Below are 22838 nucleotides of genomic sequence, written 5' to 3' on the forward strand. Positions count from 1 at the left end.
TCAGGACACAATATATGAGAGATTCGGAAGCAGTGGCAATGTTTATTCTTGGAAGGTTGAAGTAAATCATGTATGTCTTTCTGAATCTGCTTGCTCACCTTGTTGATTGGGCAACAGTTGGGTTCTTCACTGCCAGCTCCCAAGCGATTTTTTTCCCTTGCACTTCTCCATATCCTGGTGTGAGTGAGGCCAGAGCACACTGGAGACATCGTGGATTCTAATGAAAGACAGACACAAGCCCCATCTTGTTCTTTGAGGTCTTCATGTGTCACTGCTCATCCCCACGTTCCCTTCTGATTGTCCAGGGACTTCACACTCAACACCAGCAAAGAAGAAACAGTGACACTGAGACTGTCCTACCAGCTCCTACAATCGTGTAAGTTTGCTTCACGTTACATGTCTCTTATTCTACATTATTTTCTAGTGGTTCTGAATGAATGTTGACTGATATGGACCTTTTTCTCTAAATGCTTTGATATATTCAAAGTCTGGTATATATTAAGATCCATTCTTTTAAACTATCATGATGTATTTTACAATTATACTGCTAAAGTTTCCTTATTAAGATGAATTTACTTAAGATTTTTAGAATCTTCATCAAAAAATAATAAAAATGGTTTATACAGAAATTCAGTAATGCCTTCACCATCTAACAATTCTCTACATCTTTTTTCAGATCAAACTCAGTTCTGCATTGTTCCATTTTTTCTAAGACTAAATGAGACATCAGAATTATCTCACATCCATTTTTTTCTGTTCTTAAGAAAAGTAGGCACTTGTTGCTACTGGCTCAATTGTTTATTTTAATTAGAGTGATAAATCTTATAATATGTGAAATTGTAATTAACATTATTCATTAGGGAATGCCACAGAAAATATAACAGATTTCTGGCATTTAAGAAATTTAGTGCTAATAACTTACATCCTTGATTTAGTCTAAGGTGACTATTGCTTTTTTCCCCACCCACATCAGTTCTTGTTTTAAACTGCTGTCTCAAATTAATTAATAATAGTAATCTTTTTATTTAAATTATATAAAATACACTAGAACTCAGATAATTAACCTAAAAAAATACCTACCTGTTTCTATCTCAATATTTTCCGGTTTAGATTTGACCGGAATGAAATAAGACGGTATGTTTGAAGAGTTATAGATCCTTTACTATCCTAATGTCCCAATTCTAGTTTTACTTAGTTACTTATAGAGATTCCAAAGGATGTTTGAACAAACTAAGTAGTTTCTCAAGGTAACAACTAATGTTGTTTCACAGGGAATTAGACAGTTTGTCATATTTGAAATAAATTTCAAGTGAGAGAAAAATGCAAACAAATACTCAACCAAAACTGTGTAATTTATGGGCAACAGTCATAAATACAAAGCCACTGGCATTAAATATCTTATCCTCATTTTGCAGTAAGAGGAAGTTAACAGCTTGCAATCTGTATTTGTTGGAAATTAAATATTAGTGAATAAGATAAAGAAAAAAAAACGGTCTCTGAATGATTAGATTCTTTTTTTAGCACGTTTGATTTGGAAAGTTCGGGACCCGTAATAAGCCCAGCTGGTTTCTTATGTGTTAGCTATGTTAAAAATATATTAGAGGTTAAAATCTAACTTTCTAATTTCAGTAGTACCTGCATATGGCTTTTTTGGTTGCCAGAATGATGCTAGGTGTTCAGTTGCATTTTATATATATATTTAATTTCTGTTTTAAAATGCTTGTGAAAATATGGATGCCACACCTGAGAATGGCAATATGCTTTTTTTTTTTTGGTAAATGTACACTGAGATTATGTTATTAGAACAAAAAATAAATACTTTACAAAATATTACCTAGCATTTACTTAATCTTTATCAGTCATTCCGAATATGAGCCTTACTTAAATTACTAGATAGAATTATTCACTCTTAGAAAAATATCTCTCATGATACAACTCATCAATGCTTGCAGTGATTATTACTTTTCAAAGATATAGTTGAATAAAGCCTTTCTTCTCTACTACATGCCATTATAGATTATATGGAATATCTATTAGAAAGGTTAAAGGCTGACTCTTTCAAAACTACAAATTTGACAGTGCACGTTTGTGACCTTCAAAAGATTAATTTTAATGACCTTGACATCTCTCTTAGATAAATTGAAATATATCCACATGTATGTGAAACAAGGATGAAATAAAGAGCCTAACAGTCGAATAAAAGAGAAAAAACCAGATAGTTTTAACAGAAGAGCCACTTGAGTCTTTTGTTTTCTCTAGGAGGCAGGTCGATGCCAGCTAACCACATGGGCATAACAGAAGGTACTGCGGGCAGGAATATCAATGAGGTTGATTTTCCTCACCTTAGGGAATTGAAGCAGGCTGCTATACACCAAAAGGAATTGCCTTCTTGGGAAGAAAGTGGTCCACCTTTGCCCCCTTTCTCCCACTCAGAGCACCAAATAAGCAAGAGTCAACTCACTCTCCCTGTACAGATCTGTAGCTTCACAGTTGGAAATTCTACCACCAATGGAGCCAGCTGCTGTCACACTCCCTGGGAAAATTTTTTTGCCAAGCAGAAAAAAATCCTTCTTTGAGTCACAGTACCCCAAGCATGTAAGGTGGTGTCAGTGCTGCCCCAGCTCTGTTGAGACAAGTTTAAATTTGGTAGGCAGATAACAGGGATTCTTGGCCTCAACATAAACCCCAATATTTCTCCATGGTTTTTCCTTTGCTCCTTCAACAGCAGAACTATGCTTCCCTTAGCTATATGGCCAGGCAAACATTCCATCAAACACAGGAGTTTCACAATTTAGCTCCTGCACACCAAGAGCAGCTGCAGCATACCTCTAAAACAGGAGTCCTGGAAATGGTAAAGAGAATCAGATAGCGTGTACCACAGTATTTCCCAACCCTTTTGTGCTCCAGGAGCATTTTTCAATGCATAATTAAAGAGTTTTTAGGGCAGTGTTAAAGGGGGTAGAATATGGTGCCCTTCAGAATTAGCATATTGGAGGTTAGTAAATGAAAGAACTTTAAAAGGAAGGAAAACCCCAGACACTGATGTTTGCTCTTCTCTACAGTATTCTCTTCTCTACCTCATTATTCATTGCAGGTCTCTGCCAAAAATATTGAGGGCTCTATGTTGTATGAGTGTGGTGGGGATAGGGCAAGAAGAAGGGGGGTTGAGTGTTCATATGATTTGCAAAAGGTATAATCTACCTGTAGTATTAAAGCTGAAGATTGATATCTGGGGGGAGAAGATCACTGATTTAAGTATTCCTCATATTTCCTTGCACATGGCATTCAATTCAGTCAAACAAATCAAAACCAATAGAAGTCTTTTTGTGAATCAATACAGGGCTCATAGCATTTGAAGATGGGACTAATCTTCTCTCCACAGAATAATGTATCCACTCATTCAGTAAATATTTATTGAGACCCTACAGTGTGCCAGGCACTGATCTAGAATAACGTTATTTTGCAATGAACAAATCAAAGTCCCTGCCTTCAATGGAGTATCCATTGCAGAGTGGGCAGTAGAAGGAGGAAACAGAAAATAAACATTTACTAATGGTTTGTCAAATGGTGATGCATGCTTTGGGGCAGAGTAAGGAGGAAGGAAGGATGAGGAGAGCAAGGATAGGGGAAATGGGTTGTGATTTTTAAATATACTTCTTAAGAAAGGCTTTGCCGAGGAGGTGACATTGGAACAAAGATTTGAAGGCGTTGAGAGGGCAAAACATGCGTATATCTTGAGCATTCAGGTGGAGAGAACAGTGCGTATGGAAGTATAAGGCTTAAACTTTGCAGTGTGCTCAGAGTGACTGAGGGACAGGAAAGGGGCACATCACTGAAGTGAGTAATGGTAAGGATGGGGAAGTTGTGTCTGAAATAACCACCATGCTTGCTGTGAGATAAGATATTTAAGCAGAAGTTATACAAGCAGAAGAAAACTATGATCTGACTTACATGTTAAAAGGTTTGCTGTGTTATTCTATTGAAAATAACATGTAGGTAGCAGGAACAGAAATAAGTAGAAACATTAGGAGGCAAGTGGAATTTTAATTCGGCTGAGAGATGATGCAGTGTTAAGAGTGGTGGCAGTGAAAGTGATGAGAAGTTATGGAATTTTGCTTATATTTGGAAAGTGAAACCAAGAAGATTTTTATGATGGTTTAGATTTGGGGTATGAGAAGAGTTGTTAAAGACAACCCCAACATTTTTAGCTTGAAAAGATGGAGTTGCATCTATTAAGCTAGGGATGACCTCAGAACAATTGGTTGGAGACATATATAAGGTTTTTGAAATCTGAAATAGCAATTCGGCATTCAGTAATCGATGCTGAGTTGGCAATAGGACATACAAGTCAAAACTTTAGGGTTGTTTATGTAGGAGGTACAGATTAGGCATTTTACTTATAGAGAATATTTAAAACCTATGAAACGTAAGGAAGCAAAAAGCAAACACTTTAGCCTGCTTTCATTATCGTAAAGCATTTTACATACTACAGTTGGAAAAACAAACAAACAAAATGCTCTTTGCTCTGAAATTAAGGCAAAACCAAGATTGCCTTTATTGTTTCTGGCCCTCAAATTAGTAAAATCTTGACTATTGCTCATAAACCTGGATTTTGTAACAAAAAGAAATCATCCCTGAATTATGATATACTGATATCTGAAGATACGCATGACCTTTGTGAATATAATAATTTGAGAAAGTTGTTATCTTTCTGTCATGAACAGACTAATGCAAACTACTACCCTTGAGAAGTTTGTGGGTTTTTTCCCCCATTCAAATATGTGTTGTGATTTTTATTTGGTAAATCAGTACTCCTGATATCTGACTCCCTTCCACACTTGAATAGAGTTTTTCTTTTGCAAAATGCTATCTCCTAGGAACGAATCCAGATAGAGAAGAGGTACAAACTGAGGCTGGACAGTGATTCTCAATCCTGGCTAGATACTAGAAATGCCTGGGGAAATGGAAAAACTATCACTGTCTAGGTCCCGTGCCAAACAAATTACATTAGATTCCTTGGAGGTAAGGTTCCAGTATCTGTTTTTTAAAAATCCTTAGGTAATTCTAGTGTATAGCCAGTGTTGTGAATCATTGATCTGTAGGTTGCAGAGATGAGAAGAAACCAAAAATGAGGACCAGGAAGGAATAGGTAGTGAGAGATGAGAGGACAAAAGAGAGAGAGAGAGAGAGAACAGAGTGTTGGCCTGAAACAAATAGACTGCCAGATATTTCTCCTGCAAAGATGGACTTATTCTGAATCAGGAGAGAATTGCAATTCGGGGTCTGCAACCATTGTGGGCCACATGCAAGTCCCTAAACAGTAAGGGAAGGAGAACACTTTTAGAGAGAAGAAGGAAGTTGGGAGGGCTATAGTAAATGAAGAGTCCATGGCTTTACACTCGATGAGTCCTTATCAGGAAAAAAAAGTGTATCTTCTTTCTGTTGGGCTCTGCTATATCAGGGCATGAGAGTTTCCCTTCTGGTCTCCCAACTCTGTTTAATTGAGGTTTTTGTTTATTCGTTTTAAATATTTCTCCCTTTTGATCAATATCTCTCTCCGAAAGCATAACTGATCTAGAGTCAGATTTTCTAGTTTCAGGGGCTTTTTGTCCCTCAGTGTCAGGAAGGAACTTTTCTGGGTGTAGTGTCTCACACTGAAAGGAAACTGCACCATGGAAATCTTTTAAGGTCACATTCAAGTAACAAGGAGGGGTAGGAGAGAGAACTCTCAGGCACTTTTAATCTAAAGTCCATATGTTATCAGGATCATAGACATTAGGGGTGTCTGTTCATAATCTGAAGTGTTATGTCATCATCTAAATTTTGGCAACAAACTTCCAATAAGCCTGGTCCAGATATCCTGGGAAGGATGTCTCATCAGATGTCATCTGCTTCAGTTTTGGGAAATCTTGACTTTCAGGTCACCAGATGATGTGCAGGTCCAGTCAGGGTTTGGCACTTTCTTTAGGTGTGTCACAGGAATGCAAGTCTATTCCTTGGAGTTCAGCAGCACAAGGGTTACTTAGCTGTACTTGACGGGGCCTTTCCCAAGAGGTTGAAAAGAGTTCTTCTGGAGGTGTCTTTTCTGATAGACAAAATCTCCAGATTGCAAGGTGTGATGCTTAAGGTCTTCATCTTCTGAAGGGGTCCTGTGAAAAGACTGCTCTATCAAAACATGGTTATTTTTAATAGAAGCAATATTGGAGTATCTCTCTTTTTATCAGCTGTGAGTCAAAAGAAGGAGCTAAGTGCATTAGGCGTCCCGTGATTATCTCAACGGGTGAGAGTTTATGAATTCTTAAAGGGATGGATCTGGGATTTAGAAGGACCAACAGCAATGCCTTTGGACAAGGTAGTTGGAGAGCCTCTATACATTTTGCAAATTGAGTCTTAGTAATACTGTTAGTGTGTTCAACTAAACCAGAGGATTGAGGGTGGTAAGAAAGAGTATGTGTTGTTAAAACTGACCAAACAGCACAGACTTGTTTAAGCACCTGGCCAGTGAAATGAGTTCCTTGATCACTATGAAGTTTGAGAGGAGTTCTCCAGGTAGGGATTATCTTTTCCAAAACAACTTTAGCCAGAGAAGAGGCAGTAGTCTGTCTGCAAGAGAAGGCTTCAGTTCAGTGTGGAAATGTACATACCATAACTAAAACATATTTGTATCCATTTGTTGGAGGAATTTGTATAAAATCTACTTGCCACAGCTCAAATTGTCCATTAAGGCAGTAAAATGTCTGGGAGCAGTATCAACAGGCTTCCCTGGGTTGTACTTTGGACGAGTGTGACAAGACCGCACTTTTTGCAGCTTTGTTAATATTTCTCCCCCGATATTGATTCAGGAAGGCTATCATTTTGTCAGTAGACTAATGGTTTAATGCATCTGCAGTGGTGAGGATTGGGAATTTTGGAGTCTCCAGTAGGACTGGGTTGTTATTTGGTTCAAATCAGAGCTTTCTCTTTTTATAAAACAACAATTGTTGAATTTCCAATCTTGCTTTTTTCTTTTCTGAGATCAATTACTGGGCTTCTCTAGCCAGCTTTTCTAAATTATCTTTGGGGAAATATCCCTTTGGGCCATGACAGAGGTTTGGCTGTTGTTGGTCCCTTTAAGGGAAGTATTCCTTGCAGAAATATCAGCAAGGTGATCTGCCTTAGCTTCCAGAGAGTCAAGTTTAGGATGCCCTAGAATCTTAATAATAGCTAAAGTAGCAGGTAAAAGTATTGCATTCAATAATTCCTGAACATAGGGGCCATTTTAAATTGTATTTCCACTGGAAGTAAGGAAGTCACATTGCTTCCACAATATTCCAAAATCATGAGCTACTCTGAAAGCTTATCTACTGGCAGTATGAATATTGGCAGTTTTGTCCTTGACTAAAGTACATGCCCCGTAAGAGTGTATAATTCAGCCTGTTGGACTGAAGAGGCCAGGGTAAAGATGCTGCCTCAACAGCATCAAAAGGAGTTGTAATAGCCCACCCGGCACAGTATTTGCCATCGTCACCTTTTAAATAAGAACCATGAGTGAACATGAGCGATCTGCGTTACCCAGTGGAATTTCCTGTAGATCATCACAGGGAGCTAGGAGGTGGTCTGTCAGCCTCAAGCAGTCATGAGGGACTTCACTGATGATGGAGGGGAGAAGAGCAGCAGGGATAAGTTTATTACCATGTGAAAGAGCTATGTGAAGAGCAGTTAACAAAAAGACCTCAAAGGAGGTGAGGCGGCTGCCTGAGAAGTGCTGAGTTTAATGGAAATTCAGGAAAGCCTCTAGAGCATGAGGTACAAAAATGGTCAAAGGGGATCCCACAATGATTTTTTGGGTGGCCTTAACCAAAAGGGGTGTGGCCATAATGGCTCTAAGGCAAAGAGGGTATTCCCATGCCAGAGGGTTCAGTTGCTGGCTGTAAGACCCCATGGGTCAATGGCAGTCCGTGTTTTTGGGTGAGAACCCCCAGGGTATTTCCTTCCTTTTCATATACAAAAAGAAAAAGGGACATCTGATAATGGGGATGCCCAAAGGCAGGTAGGTTTATCAAATGCTCTTTAAGCCCTTGAAGGCTATGTTGTCCGGTCCCACCCATAAAATTGGGTTGGGGTTGTTACCGTTGAGTAAAACATATACAGTTTGGCCGTAGAGAGAAATTTGGAGTTTAATTTCAACAAGAACCAACTAGCCTGGGAAAACCTCACTGGTGCTTAGTTTTGGGTTTGGGGAAACTTAGGATTCCATGAAGTCTATCTGGATGTAGGTGTAGCCCTTGTTCTAATATCAGATACCCTAAATATTGAACCTATATTTGGGCAAACTGCAGGTTTTATTTGGCAAATTTATGTCCCTTTAAGGCTAAATGCTTTATTAAGTGGATGCTGTCTTCCTGTGAGGAGGCTTGAAAAGGAGAGCAAAGAAGCAAATCATCCACATGTTGCAACAAAGTAGAACTTCTAGGGAACTTCATGTCCTCCAGATCAGCCTTCAGAATTTGCAAGAAATAAGGAATCTCAGTATAACCCTGAGGTGCTGCTGTCCAGGTACATTGTTTTTCTTCCCAAGTGAAGGCAAAAAGGTATTGAACAGTTTCATCAACTAAATAATGCACTGCATAAATCAATTACACTAAAGAATTTACTTCTGGTAGAATGGATGCTAGTAATGTATGAGGGTTAGAGATAACAGTGTTGTTTATTGCTTGTAGATCCTGGACAAACCTCCACCCTTGGCCCTTAGGTTTTCTCACTGGTAAAATGGAAGAGTTATATGTGGTAGTACAAGGGATAAAGAGGCCTTGAGCCTTGTAATCTTCTGTTATGGTCTTCACGCATTGAAGGGCTTCTTTACTTACAGAATATTAATTCTGGGAAGAGGTTTTGAGGTGTCTGTTTGAATTTTGTTGGGAGGTGTGCTGTAAATTTTGCCATCAGTTGGAGATTCTGTTCAAAGGAAAGTTGTAGCTGATTCAAGAGGGACAAATTTTCAGTGTTTCCAGAATCAGCTGTAAGTACTGTCAGAGATGGAACAAATAAAAGATGTCAAAGGGTCATTTAATTCACCTGGTGGCTCACTTTGATGACTACTGTCAATTTCTAGAATTATTTCCCCCTTTTGGGAGAAAGAAATTCTGGCATGATACTTCTCTAAGAAGTCTCAGCGTAGTAAATGGATAAGGGTGGAGAAACTAAGGGGGAAAAAGGTGTGTATCTCTCAAAGGGCCTAAACAAAAGGGAATGGGTTCTGTATGGTCAGGCCACTCAAGATGGTTGCTCTCTTGCTCTCTGTACATCCCCTGCCGACCAGTGCCTGCGTCACCTACACCCTACTCACTTGACTGACTTTCCCTTGTACTCGCTCCAGACCCAAGCTAGTGATTGTTCTTATCCAAGGGGCGGTGAGGGGTGTGCCCCTCCACTGGTTTCCCTGGTAACTAATGAGCCCACCTGATGTCAATTCCCCTATAAGTGGTCATCTCCGCCCCCTCCCCCCACCCGCAAGCCGGGAGCGAAGATTGTCGCCTGCTCGCTGCGCTGTGTAGGCAGTGGGGTGTTGCTCCAGGACCTTGCTTCAGACGTGTAAGTTCCCCAACCCATGAAACCATTGATGTCTCTCTTGCTGACTCTGGGCTCCTTCTTCAGTCTTGAAGCTGGGCAAGTACAGGCTTGCAGGCCTGCGAGGTGCAGCCCAAGAGTTCAGAGACAGGAACCTCTTGAGATTCATTAGAGATCCCCATTATTGGAGCTGTTTTAGTACTCCAAGGCAGGGGCTGTTATATTGTAGTGGGGCTGTGAACCAAGAATGTGGCTCCAATGTCATTTAGGATTGGAAGAGATTCATCTCCAATCTGGAGAAATGTTTTTCCAAGCCAACTAAGAGGGAGAATTGGGAAGGGCCTTGTAGTTCTTTGGAGCTCCGTCATTGAGAACTGGAGGACTTTTGGAAAGCCTGGTTAGAGGGCTGAAGGAGCCTAAAGTGCTTACATTTGTAACAGTCTCTTTTCCAGCGTCCTGACTTTTTGCAATAATGGCGGAGACTAGGAGGCTTTGGTTTCATTTAGGAGCCTTCGTTTGCCTGAGTTAGAATAAGAACTTTGGTGATCTTCCTTGGAGGTGACTCGTCTAGAGTACAAGAGAGCTGGTTTGCCAGATAAAAACTACTTGGGAAGAATCAACATCTGAAGGAAGACCAGAATTTTCTTTAAAAACAATGTGAAGTTGATTGTAATATTTACGAACAGTTTCCTCAGATTTTTGTGGGCAAGCCTGAATTTTGTTCCAATCAACAGGCATTGGAAAAGCCATAAAAATTGTTGGATAAAGTTACCTAGTGATCAGGCCTGAGCCTGATCATATACAGTTGACCCTTTAACAATGAGAGGGTTAGGGGTACAACCCTCTGAATATCCATGTAAAATTCATAGTCGGCCCTTTGTATATGTGGTTGCATTCCCTCTGTATCTGTGTTACCCCAAAACTGGGTTTGTTTCTTGGTGGGTATCAAGCCAACAGACACAACCAAGCCAAAGATTGGGGGAAGGAAAGATTTATTACTTGCAGCAAGTAAGGAGAACAAGGGGGATATTTCCCAAAGCACGGTCTCCCAGAACAGCAAAATTGGGGAAGTTTTAAGCTAAACATACCTGCATATTTGTGAAGGGGCTTGGGCAATCCACAGAGTCCAAGCTCTAGTTGACTGAGGTATAGAAAAGGTCGACATCATCGTCCCTTAGGTTCCAGTTGACTTGGTGTTTGAGTGCTTGAGGCTAATAATCTTTACCATTGAAACAGATTTAGGAGTCTTTCCAAATAACATATTATCTTTGCTCTTATTACTTCTCTTTCCTGATAATAGGCAGTGTTTCTGCATTCTTTTGTTCCCTTAAGAACACTAATTACTAACACCTGTCTAAGGACAAGCATTGTGGCCAGGCTTAGCTCATAAAATAGCTTATGCCCAAAATGGCTTCTCTTACGTCAAGAAACCCATGCCTGATTGTCTTTCTCTGGAGACTCCCTACCCTATCTGCTTACATCTGCAGTTTTACATCCTCAGTTTCAACAACCAAGGATTGTGTAGTACTGTAATGTTCACTGTTGAAAAAAATCTGCATGTAAGTGGACCTGAGCAGTTCAAACCAGTGCTGTTCAAGAATCAGCTGTAATAAGTTAGTGGGCTGGTTGCCCAGTGGTAATTCTAGGGGCCTTTCAGGATATTCTCATTTAGCAAGTTTTCGTCCAGTGCTGAGCCTGGCTTTCACTGACAAACATGAACCAGGCGATATAAGTCAGAAACCAGGTTGATAAGTTTGAATGACAATATTAAATTCTTCAGCAAATTTGTGAGGATCTTCAGTTACTTTGGAAAAAATCTTTGACTATGGTTCACAGTTCATTTTTAGTCCAGGGAGTATAAGAAATTAAGGGGTTAGTCTCTGGTTTCTTAATTTTAAAGGGGCAGGTTCTGACAAGTTCAGCGGAAAAGGGAGTAAGGAGAGTTTCAGAGAAAAGGGGGAATTTGGTGAGAGAATTAGTATGAGATAATTGAGGGTAGAGTGGAGGCACAGTCAGCGTAGAAGGACAGGCAGAAGATGATGCAGGAGGTGAAGTCTGGCTGTGATGAGCAGAGAGAGAGAGACATGACCATGCCGAAGGTGAAGCCTGAGACAGAGGAACCAAGGAAGAAGAGCCTGGGGTTTTGGGGGCCATTTTATCTTATTTTAATTGTTTGTTTGCCGCAGTTAATCTTAAAATTATAGTTTTCGAAGAGGCAATTTTAGGCTCTTGATAAAGTTGGGAAGCCTCAAAATACCAAATGAAATAAGCATTCCATTCAGGTCTGGAAAGTTTAGTGATTGCAGTCCAATTCGGTTTTAAGGAAATTAGGTTTGTGGATTTTGAAAATTCCTCATGATGGTCATTGATATTCTAAATTGCCTTTGGTCAGGTGAGTCCATTTCATTAGAAATTCGCAAGAGGAAGGACTATGGCTTTTAAATATATAATTGGCCAGAACCCTGGAGAGGGGGAGGGGGAGGTGTCCTCAAAATACTTAGATAACTGGGATCCCATTTCCTAGAGGTCTTTCCTCCAGAGTAAAGAACAATTTTCAAACAGCTCAAACAACTTACAGCACAAACAGCTCAACTCAAACAGCTGGCAAGCCAGTCCCAGCCAACTCAAAGGAAACTGCTTGGTCCCAGGGAAGCGAAGCCAAAGGCTTTTTCAGCCCATGTCTAGGGAATAGCCCTTCCAGAGGAACGGGCTGAAGCCTGAACACACAGCGCTGTTTCATTTGAAGCAACTCCTTCTAAAGGAATTGGGCCGAAGGCATTTTCAGCCAGCTTCAGTTGAAACAGTCTGATCTCAAGATCAGACCAAAGTGCCAAATGAGTACTTGTAAACAGAACAAGGCCTTGAGGAGAAAGAGGAAACCTTAAAATAGATCCTGAATAAAGCCTGGAGAGCCTCAAGTGCAAGGAGGGTAGGAGCTCAGATTCGGGAGAAAGAAGTAGCATCAAACTCCAGGGTAGGGAGAAAGCCGTAAACAATGGGCTTGATTGTGAATACTGCACCTGTTTTCTCACCAGCCTCAGAGCCTTCGGGAGTCTTCTCTGGTCCCAGTATGGGCCGCCAAATGTTTACCTCAAACAAATAGACTGCCAGATATTTCACCTGCAAAAATGAATTTGTTCAGGACCAGCAGAGAATTGAAATTCTGGATCTGCAGCCATGGTGAGTCATGTGCAAGTTCCCATATGGCAAGGGAGGGAGAACACTTTTATAGAGGAGAAGGAATCTGGGAGGGCTATAGTAAACGAAGAGTCCGTGGCTTTTCGTTGACTGAGTCCTTGTCAGGGAAGAAGAGGGGTTCTTCTCCCTGTTGGGCTCTGCTGTTGTCACAGGTGCGAGAGTTTTCTCTTCTGGTCTCCCAGCTCTGTGGGACTAAGGTTTCCGTTGATTAATTTTGAGAGAGGGAGAGGGAGGAGAAGTGTGGTTCCCGCAGCCAGGTGAAGAAATTGAAGGAGGAGGCTGTTACCAATTACGTCATGTCTACTGATCGGCTAAGTAAAATAAGTACAAATACTTGGTCATCGGCTACAGCAATGTGGCCATCCTGTGTAAATTTATAAAAGATGGTTCTCTGGGTTCAAGAGAAAATGAAGGTGGGAGAATTAGAAAAATATTATATAGACAACACTTTTAAGGAGTTTTTCTGTAAAGGAGGGAGCAGAGGAATGTGTAGTCACTGGTAAGGCTGTGGAATTAAGAAAGGGATTTTTCAGATGGGATAAAGTACCACGTGTTTATATACAGTTGAGAAAGATTCTGTGTGTGTGTGTGTGTGTATATATATATGTCTATATATGTGTGTGTGTGTGTATATATATATATATAGTGAAAAAAATTTATGATACAGTGATGAAAGAGATGAGTTAGTGAAACAGTGGCCCAGAGTACATGAAAAGGAATTGAATCCAGGGAATAAATTATGGGTTTGGCCTCAGAAATAGTAGCATGTGATTCAATTCCAAAAGGAAGGAAGATAGGCTATGTGGGTACAGATGCAAGTAGATAGGTAGTTTTACAGAAAAAAGCTTGTGGAAGTTCTATCTGATTCTCATTAAAATATGAAAGAGGTCATCAAGTTAAAACGATAAGAAGGAAGAGTGTTAATGGTCTGAAAGAGAAAAACTATCCTGCAAAGCTTCTCAAGGTAGGAACCCCAAATCAGCAGCCATTCATCATCTGGAATGCAGAATTTTGGGTCCCATTCTAGGTCTACTGAATCAGAAACTATGTTTATCAAGATCCTCAGGTAATTTATATGCAGATTCAAGTTTGAGAGGTACTGATCCAGAAAAAAGAGTGAGAGAGTTAAAGAATTAGGGAAATACGGTAGGATAGCTTGCAAACAGGAAGGGCCTACTTGAAGATAATGATCATGAGTTTAAAATGAGACAAATTAGTGTGGTTATGAGATTTTATTCAAACAGTTCACCTGTGTGGTGCAGGTAAAAGAGTAGCAAGAGTTGCTTCAATTGAAGTTGATTTTATCAGGAGAAGACAGAGTGATAAGTAAGAGGGTTTATGGTAATTTCAAGGGTGTGATGATTCTGATGATCAGGGATTTAAGGTTGAGTAACGTAGGAAATGAGGACTAGAGGCTTGTTCAAAGCCCTGTTAAAGTACTGTGAAAGTATTATCTCTGTTTGCATCTCTCAACATCTCCAAAGTAGTATTGTATCTCCAATTTGACTCCAGTAGGGATAATTCAATTTCTTGGAAAGCAGTAGCAAAAAAGGAAAAAGCTACTTACCAAGGACCAGAGAGAAGATTGGGATGCATACCTGAAAAGATTATGGTCAGTTTCCTGAATGTGGACCAGGTTTTGGTTGGGCATGAAAGAAGAAGAGGCTGAGTAACCAACTCAGAATGCAGCAGATTTGAAAGAAGGACCTTTAGTTAAAAATAATAGGCAGCAGTGTGGAGAATGTCTCAGCTTTAGGCTCTGCCTCTGGTTGCAGTTCAGAAAAGAACATCAAATACCAACTATTACACTGATAAAACACGGAATTTAAAGTGTGTACCGAGTACGTTAGACACTGGGTAACTTGTCTAAGAAAAATTGCACCAGACAAATTAAACAGGTAAGGGAGGTTTTATTAAAAACTGTTGCAGTAGAGATCAAGACTATTGCAATAGGGGAGAGAGAACTCAACTCTGCTGAAATGAAAGGGAGGAGAGTTTTAGGCACTGAAGTGAGCTGGTGGAAAAGTACTGGAGGACATTGGTGGGAGGTTGGTAAATGTGATTAGACTGTTAATTGGCACTTATTGAAGTTGACTCCTAGCTGGCACAGAGACTAAGAGGTAGGGGCATAATCTTTCTTGACAATTATATTTCAAAGGGATGGCTTCTAGGTCCTGGAAAGACATTCCTGGTTTGTAAAATTGGTAAGTGGCTGGGAGAAGATTTATGTCTCAAAGGAGCAGAGAAAAAATTTACAATTGCAGGTTTTCTAAGAAAAGGAAGGTTAGAAGTCTATGTTTAGGAAGAAAAAATATAAAGTTTAGGCCATCATGGGAATGGGGAATGTTAAGGCCATGTTGGTCAAACCCTTCCCTTCAAAGCCCATCACCTGGAGATAACCTACAATATAACAGTAATTAGACATGCATAAGCCATTTAACAGAAAACAGGAAACTTGAACATCTTGGGCATTGGTGGCATAAAGGGAATGATTTGCCCCTAGATTGAAGTTGGACTAGACAGAACCAGTTGCAGGTTTCTCAAGAACTCAATGATAAACGTAGTGCTTTTATATTAATCTTTACTTACCATCATAATCTATAAATCATGTTAGTAGACACTTTCAATGTTTTCATTATTTTGCACTCAACATAAGTGTGATGTTTACTATTAATAGATTAGCACTAAGTACAAAAAAGAACAAACAAAATCAGAACAATGGACATGGCTAAATTGTTCTGTTAGGACTTCTGCTCCCTGTTGGAAAGTGGCAAAGGGTCTTGCTCTGGAACACTGTTCATATTTGCGAAAGTTCTTAATTTTAAGTATGTGGGTTGGAAAGTTTATGTGTTATATTTTTGACACTATACTTGAAGGGATTAAATATTCAAACCCCTCAAATCAGTATTAAATCACACATCAGTCTACCACATTCTGTAGCAATATCTATTCACAGTTACTGATGATTTAGTAGGTCATTCTCAACACTGTGTTGCCTTGACCATGTACTTTTATATATTCTTTGAGCAATGATGTTAACATGTGAGAAATTTCTTTGGCCCTGGCTTGATGTCATTTTAGGACTTTGACTTGTTGAAGCAGGTGTATTCTACTTTATTCTGTGTGATACAACGTGCTCCTGCTTAATGACTGGGAAGGACTATACGGCGGCAGAGGTTCGGATGGTCCCGGGCCTGTGGCTGCCTGGCCACCGACGGCTGGGGCGCAGGGCAGGAGCGCGCGGCCACCCTGAGTCTAGTGAGGCTGGTGCCGCGGCCAGGCCGGGTCCGAGGCTCCCGGTCCCTGAACGCGTGGAGGGCAGCGGCCTGGTCTGGCCTCCGCCATGTTGTCGGTTTTAATTTTCATTCAGGTGAAAGATGGACGCTTGAAGCATAGACTGCATGCACTATGACTTCAAAGATCATGAACAATTACTCAGCCATAAAAAGAAATGAAATTGAGCTATTTGTAGTGACGTGGATGGACCTAGAGTCCGTCACACAGAGTGAAGTTAGTCAGAAAGAGGAAAACAAATACCGTATGCTAACACAGATATATGGAATCTAAAAAAAAAAAGGAAAAGAAAAGGCGGTGAAGAACCGAGGGGCAGGACAGGAATAAAGACGCAGATGTAGAGAATGGACTTGAGGACACAGGGAGGGGGAAGGGTAAGCTGGGACGAAGTGAGAGAGTGGCATGGAGTAATATATATTACCCAATGTAAAATAGCTAGCTAGTGGGAAGCAGCCCCATAGCTCAGGGGTCTAGCTCAGTGCTTTGTGACCACCTAGAGGGGTGGGATAGAGAGGGAGGGAGGGAGACGCAAGAGGGAGGAGATATGGGGATACATACATATATATATATATGTATAGCTGATTCACTTTCTTATAAAGCAGAAACTGACACACCATTTTAAAGCAATTACACTCCAATAAAGATGTTTAAAAAAAAAGATCATGAGCATTTTACTATTTTCTGATGCCTTACACGGTCCAAATTATAGACAGGTGTTTATTATTTAGATTTAACTATAACTAGAAATGGCAAACCTCCAGAAAATTAATAACATCTGCATATAAAGCATTAAATCAGTATATCCCTCAAACATTGCCAATTAGAATTTTATGTCCTTAGTAGATAAAATTTGCTGAAAATGTCTGCCACAGAATCATCATCATTGTTTTCATTGAAAATATTTTTAGGGGCTGATGTCAATTTGTAATGAAATGTGTCCAGAAAAATGTTGAAGAAAATTGGTAGAAATGAAACTATATATCTGTTTATTTAGCTTGAAAGCCTGTTTTCAAAATATCTAGCACTTTACAGTCTTTACCGTCAGGAGTTGTTTATTCAATAATCATCATCTGTGATATTGGTGGATTAAATCAGTATACCTCAGTTCTGAAGCAAAAGTATAAAGAAGGAGAATGGGAAACGAAGAGAAAGAAAATATTAGAATTGCAAAGCAAAGTCATTATACAGTGTTTAACTCCTGTGATAAAAATTAACTGTTTCAAATATTGAGAGACAAAGGCAGTTTATGAGAAAAAATACCTTTTATGTAATATTGCAAAGCATCTCAAATCTTAATTTTAAATGGTGAAATGAGGGTTAATTTAAACAAAAACTGTCCAGAGAATGGTTTAAGTATATTGAAAGCCTGGTTGAGATGAGTGTTATTAAGGAAACAAAAGGTATACCAGGAGGGGCTTCATGAAGCAAGGACAAAAGTACCTTTCAAGATCAAGCAGAAATGAAATTGTTTCTAAGCCTGTGCCAAAGTTAATGCCACTGCAAGCACATACTATGCTTAGCAATTTTAATGATGCCATCTTAAAATGAAAAACTGGGGATACGTTGGTGTGAATCAAATTACCATAAATTTTTAAATGCTTGAAGTTAGAAAATAGACAAAAATCTTCACTGGTAACTGAAAATGAATCAAACAATGGAATGCTAGTTGGAAATGAAAAATGTGCAAAGAAGCAGAAGCAAAACAGATAATAATTAAAATGTAGAGATACCTAATTTATCTGGTATTATCAGAGGAAGAGTTCTTCCACCTAAAGGAAATATTCAGATGATTGACATTTACCCCATTAAGTGCTCCAGTTATTTTCTGTTTTAACTATTTTTGATGGATATCATTCTTAAATGAATTACATACTTCAGTGCCTTATTAAACAAGAGGTACTGAGTATAATCTGACTATTCTTCGATGACCTGGATTCATAATGGCAGATAAATGTAATGGAAAAAATACAGAGCTGATGTTTAGATAGATTTCACAGGCTCCTCCAATTACTGACTTTGTGACCTTGGATAAGTTGTTCTCTGGCCTCTCACTTATTTCTATAGTTGGAGAGAAAATTATATACCTTGTAAGGTTATTGTGAGGATTAAAATATTAACATATTTGTAGTTTATGTAGTAGGCATTCAAAATGTTAGTAATCATTTTACCATGACATGATATACAGTCGATTTCTTTACAAGTTATTGCAGTTACTGCAGAGACGATCAAGAGAGGCTGAATAGAAAGAGATCTGAAGTAAATAGTTCATGTTTGAAGGACATTATTTGCATATTAGCAGGCGAATCTGGAGCAAAGAATAGTACTAAATTTACCTAAGGAAACAATTAATGAGATTGGGGAAAAGTAGAGAGGGAGCATGAAGCTGTAAAGGTAAATAAAGGCTGTTTCGTCCAGGAATATATAAAAAATAATATAAAGATGTTTGTATTTTGAAAAGTAAATCTTCTCTATTTTTCCATACCTCTGTAAAATTTGTCACAAACATACAAATACTATGCATAAATGTTGTAGGGTATGTTTTGTTTGTGTGGTATGTGTTTATAAGCACCTAGTATGTTACCAGATTTGATCTTGTCACTTTAAGCTTTTTAAAATTACAACACTTGTGGGAAAAAAGCATCCATTTGGTACAATTGCATAAGAAGATTTTGCCTTTGTGAAAAAAGCATCCATCTGCTACCATTGCATAAGAAGAATTTGAGTTTTCTCAGTAGGTCCCTTCCTTTTGACCATATTTAAATGATTTGGCCGGTAATATCAGATTCTTATTTGGTATTATGATGATCACTTACCTGTTTCAACAAAGATAGCTTTTTTTTTTTTAAGATGTTGGGGTTAGGAGTTTATTAATTAATTAATTTATTTTTGCTGTGTTGGGTTTTTTTCGTTTCTGTGCAAGGGCTTTCTCTAGGTGTGGCAAGCGGGGGCCACTCTTCATTGCAGTGCGCGGGCCTCTTACTATCGCGGCCTCTCTTGTTGCGGAGCGCAGGCTCAGTAGTTGTGGCTCACGGGCCTAGTTGCTCCGTGGCATGTGGGATCCTCCCAGACCAGGGCTCGAACCCGTGTCCCCTGCATTAGCAGGCAGATTCTCAACCACTGCACCACCAGGGAAGCCCAAAGATAGCTTTTTTTTTTTCTTTTTCATTTTTTGGCTAGTTTTGGTGATTTTTGGAGAATAGAATCAAAGTAAAATGCCTGTAATACTCATCATTCAGGATTTCATTCAGGATTCTCTTTCCTTTCTATAGATGATAAATAAATTTTTAAAAATTCAGAGGAAAAAGCACGAGAGCCCAAAACTTGAAATCAGATCAAATAGTATTATCTATGAGGAATAAGCATATTCTGCAAGTTTTTATATCAGTGATTTAATTTTTCTGTCAGTGATCACAAGCATATTATATTCCCTTCAGTACAGTAATTCCACAGCAAATGATAGGAATATAGTGACAAATACCTATACATAGCAAACATACATAAATGTAAAGAGAAAAATTCAGGTCAGATATTTAATGGAACCCTAATAAATTTTAAAAGGACACTGGAGATTAGAGAAAGATGAGAAAGTGACAAATTAATAAACAAGATACTTTTGGGAAACTAATTTTAAGAAAAGAACAAGCATCCTGATTGTATATACAAGTTTTCTTTTCTTTTATGTGTTGGCTGATTTTAACAGGAAGTTCCAAAATTTAGATGAGTCATATTAGACTTCTAAATCCATAGAGGATGAAGTTAATGACATTTTAAGTTTCCATAATTTCTTTATAATTATGTTTTCAATAAGGCACAAATTAATCGAGATGTATGCTAATTGGATGGAAAAGGACTGCAACCATTTCTAAATGATCAATATAATAATCAGACTATGTTTAAAATCTGTATTGTATGATGCCTCTTTTTATAATTTTAACAAGGCATTTTAATATATTGTAAGTAAAATGCTCTCTTCATTTGATTAAAAGAGATGGCTAAACTGCTCTTACTAAGCATTATTTAGAAACTCAGGTAGTTTCTTTAGGAAGAAACTACTTTTTTAATTTAAAAAATTTTATATTGGAGTATAGTTGATTTACAATGTTGTGTTAGTTTCAGGTGTATGGCAAAGTGATTCAGTTATGCATATAACTATATATATTCTTTTTCAGATTCTTTTCCCATATAGGTTATTACAGAGTACTGAGTAGAGTTCCCTGTGCTATACAGTAGGTCCTTGTTGATTATCTATTTTATACATTGTAGTATGTGTATGTTAATCCCAAACTTCTAATTTATCCCTCTCCCCCCAACACCTTTCCCCTTTGGTAACCATAAATTTGTTTTCTAAGTCTGTGAGTCTCTTTCTGTTTTGTAAATAAGTTCATTTGTATCGTTTTTTAAATTACACATATAAGCAATATCATATGATACTTGCCTTTGTCCGACTTACTTCACTTAGTATGATAATCTCTAGGTCCATCCATGTTGCTGCAAATGGCATTATTTCATTCTTTTTTATGGCTGAGTAATATTCCATTTTATATATGTACCACATTTATTTATCCATTCATCTGTTGATGGACAGTTAGGTTGCTTCCATGTCTTGGCTATTGTAAATAGTGCTGCAATGAATATTGGGGTGCAGTATTTTCGAATTATGGTTTTCTCTAGATATATGCCCAGGAATGGGATTGCTGGGTCGTATGGTAATTCTATTTTTAGTTTTTTAAGGAACCTCCATACTGTTCTTCACAGTGGCTGTATCAATTTACATTCCTACCAACAGTGTAGGAGGGTTCTCTTTTCTCCACACCCTTTCTAGCATTTATTGTTTGTAGACTTTCTGATAATGACCAGTTTGATGGATGCAAGGTGATACCTCATTGTAGTTTTGATTTGCATTTCTCTGATAATTAGCCATGTTGAGCATCTTTTCATGTGCTTTTTGGCTATCTGTATTAGAAACCCTCTTTTAATTGCGGCATGTCAAAAAATGTTTGCTGTATCCAAGTGTGAATGTATTGTTTCAGGAGAGTCACATTTGCAAAAACACATTGTGAAAGATCTATTAGAATGGGAACTTGTTACGGGAAGAAACTAACAGAATAAAACTTTTGAAATCAATCCAAGGCAAATTATAAATTTATATTAACTAATCATGTCAAGGAAACCTATCCTCATTGTTGGTATTTTAGGGATACCAGTAGGTAGTCACAGAATCAGAACTTATGTCATAATCAAAAAGTGTCTCTTAGTGATGTTTTTACATATACTGTAAAAAAGAAAAAATACGGTATATATTACTGCCTCAAATAATCAGCTACCTTTTAGAGCAGTTACAATAAATGAAAAATGTTATGTTTATATTCATTCATTCAATTTTTGATGCTTTTTATTTTTGGTGTATAATGTAAATTTATCAACTTATTATTACTTCTGCCTGAACAACTTCTTATTAACTGTCTTATAGGATAAGTTTGCTGGCAATAAACTCTATCAGTTCTTTTCCTGATAAAATCTTTATTTCTTCTTCATCTTTAAGGATAATTTTTCTGGATATAGAATTCTGGGTTGATATTTTTTTTCTTTAAAAATTTTAAAGATCTCACTCTATTTTCTACTGTCCTGTATGGTTTCTAATGAGAAGTCTGCTGTAATTCTTATCTTTTCAATTGTATGTAAGGTGTCTTCCCCAGTCCCAGCTCACCCTTGATTACCATCAAGATTTTCTCTCCCTTTTTTTTTGGTTTTGTTTGAGTACGATATACCTAGTTTCTTTGTTGTTTTAGTATTTATTCTCTTCGGTGTTCACTGTGGTCTGGTGTCTGTTACCACTAATTTTGGAAATTTTAGAGCCATTATTTCTTCAAATATTTCTTCTGCTCTGCTCTCACCTCTTTTTTCTGGTATTCCAATTGCACATATGCTATATATATCGTTTCATATTTTACCACAGTTCGTGTGTGCTCTGCTTTTTTTTCTTTACTCTTTTTTTCTTTTTGCAAATTGAGATAATTTGTGTAATTTCTATTGCCATATTTTCAAGTTCACTCATACTTTCCTCAGCTGTTTGAATCTACTGATTAGCCCATTAAAGGCATATTCATTTCTATTATTGTGTTTTTAATTTCTAGTATTTCTGTTTGATTATTTCTTATTTATTTATTTTGTAACTTTATTTTATATTGGAGTATAGCTGATGAACAACGTTGTGATAGTTTCATGTGCACTGCAAAGCAACTCAGCCATACTATTTGATTATTTCTGATAGTTTCATCTCTGTATTGAAATTATTTGCCCGATCTAGATCTAGCATGTTTGACTATCTTTCCATTAGAGTTGTCAACATATTAATTATAGTTATTTAAAAATATATCTGAAAATAACTATCTATTATCATATCTGAGTCTGCTTCTGGTAGTTGCTTTATATTTTTAGACTTTTTCCCCCTTGCCTTTTGTCATCCCTTGTAATATTTTGTTGAAAGTGGAGTATGTTATATAGGACAATAGACACTGAGGTAATAGGCATGTAAAGTGAGGATTTGTGTTAATATAGTTATGCTGTATTTGCAGTATGCTGTTGTTGTGGGCACCAGAGGGCTCCTCTAGTGACCTTTTATCCTTTTATTCCCCACTCTTGGCTTCAGGTCTCCCTTTTCTAAAATCCTAGAGAATCTATCTCTTGCAGATCTCCCAGCTGTAATTCACTGGTATTATTATTGGAGGCTTGTAGTGTAGTGGTAGGGTGTAGGACAGAGAAGCTTATGCTAATGTACTGAGTAAGTCTTAGTCCTTGGA

The 22838-nt window shown here is 38.2% G+C and overlaps 1 long non-coding RNA gene across 1 annotated transcript in view; it reads left to right on the forward strand.

The window, feature by feature from the left end:
* The first annotated feature begins 262 nt into the window (after positions 1 to 262).
* LOC141278716 (uncharacterized) overlaps positions 263 to 22838 on the forward strand; it is a 31567-nt gene continuing 8991 nt past the window's right edge. The window contains exons 1-3 of the long non-coding RNA XR_012331784.1: positions 263 to 376; positions 2260 to 2301; positions 12582 to 12726. This is a non-coding gene — a long non-coding RNA (uncharacterized lncRNA). The remainder of the gene's footprint in view (positions 377 to 2259; positions 2302 to 12581; positions 12727 to 22838) is intronic.

This window comes from Tursiops truncatus, chromosome 5, assembly GCF_011762595.2.
Source record: "Tursiops truncatus isolate mTurTru1 chromosome 5, mTurTru1.mat.Y, whole genome shotgun sequence".
In the NCBI taxonomy this organism is placed as follows: Eukaryota; Metazoa; Chordata; class Mammalia; order Artiodactyla; family Delphinidae; genus Tursiops; species Tursiops truncatus.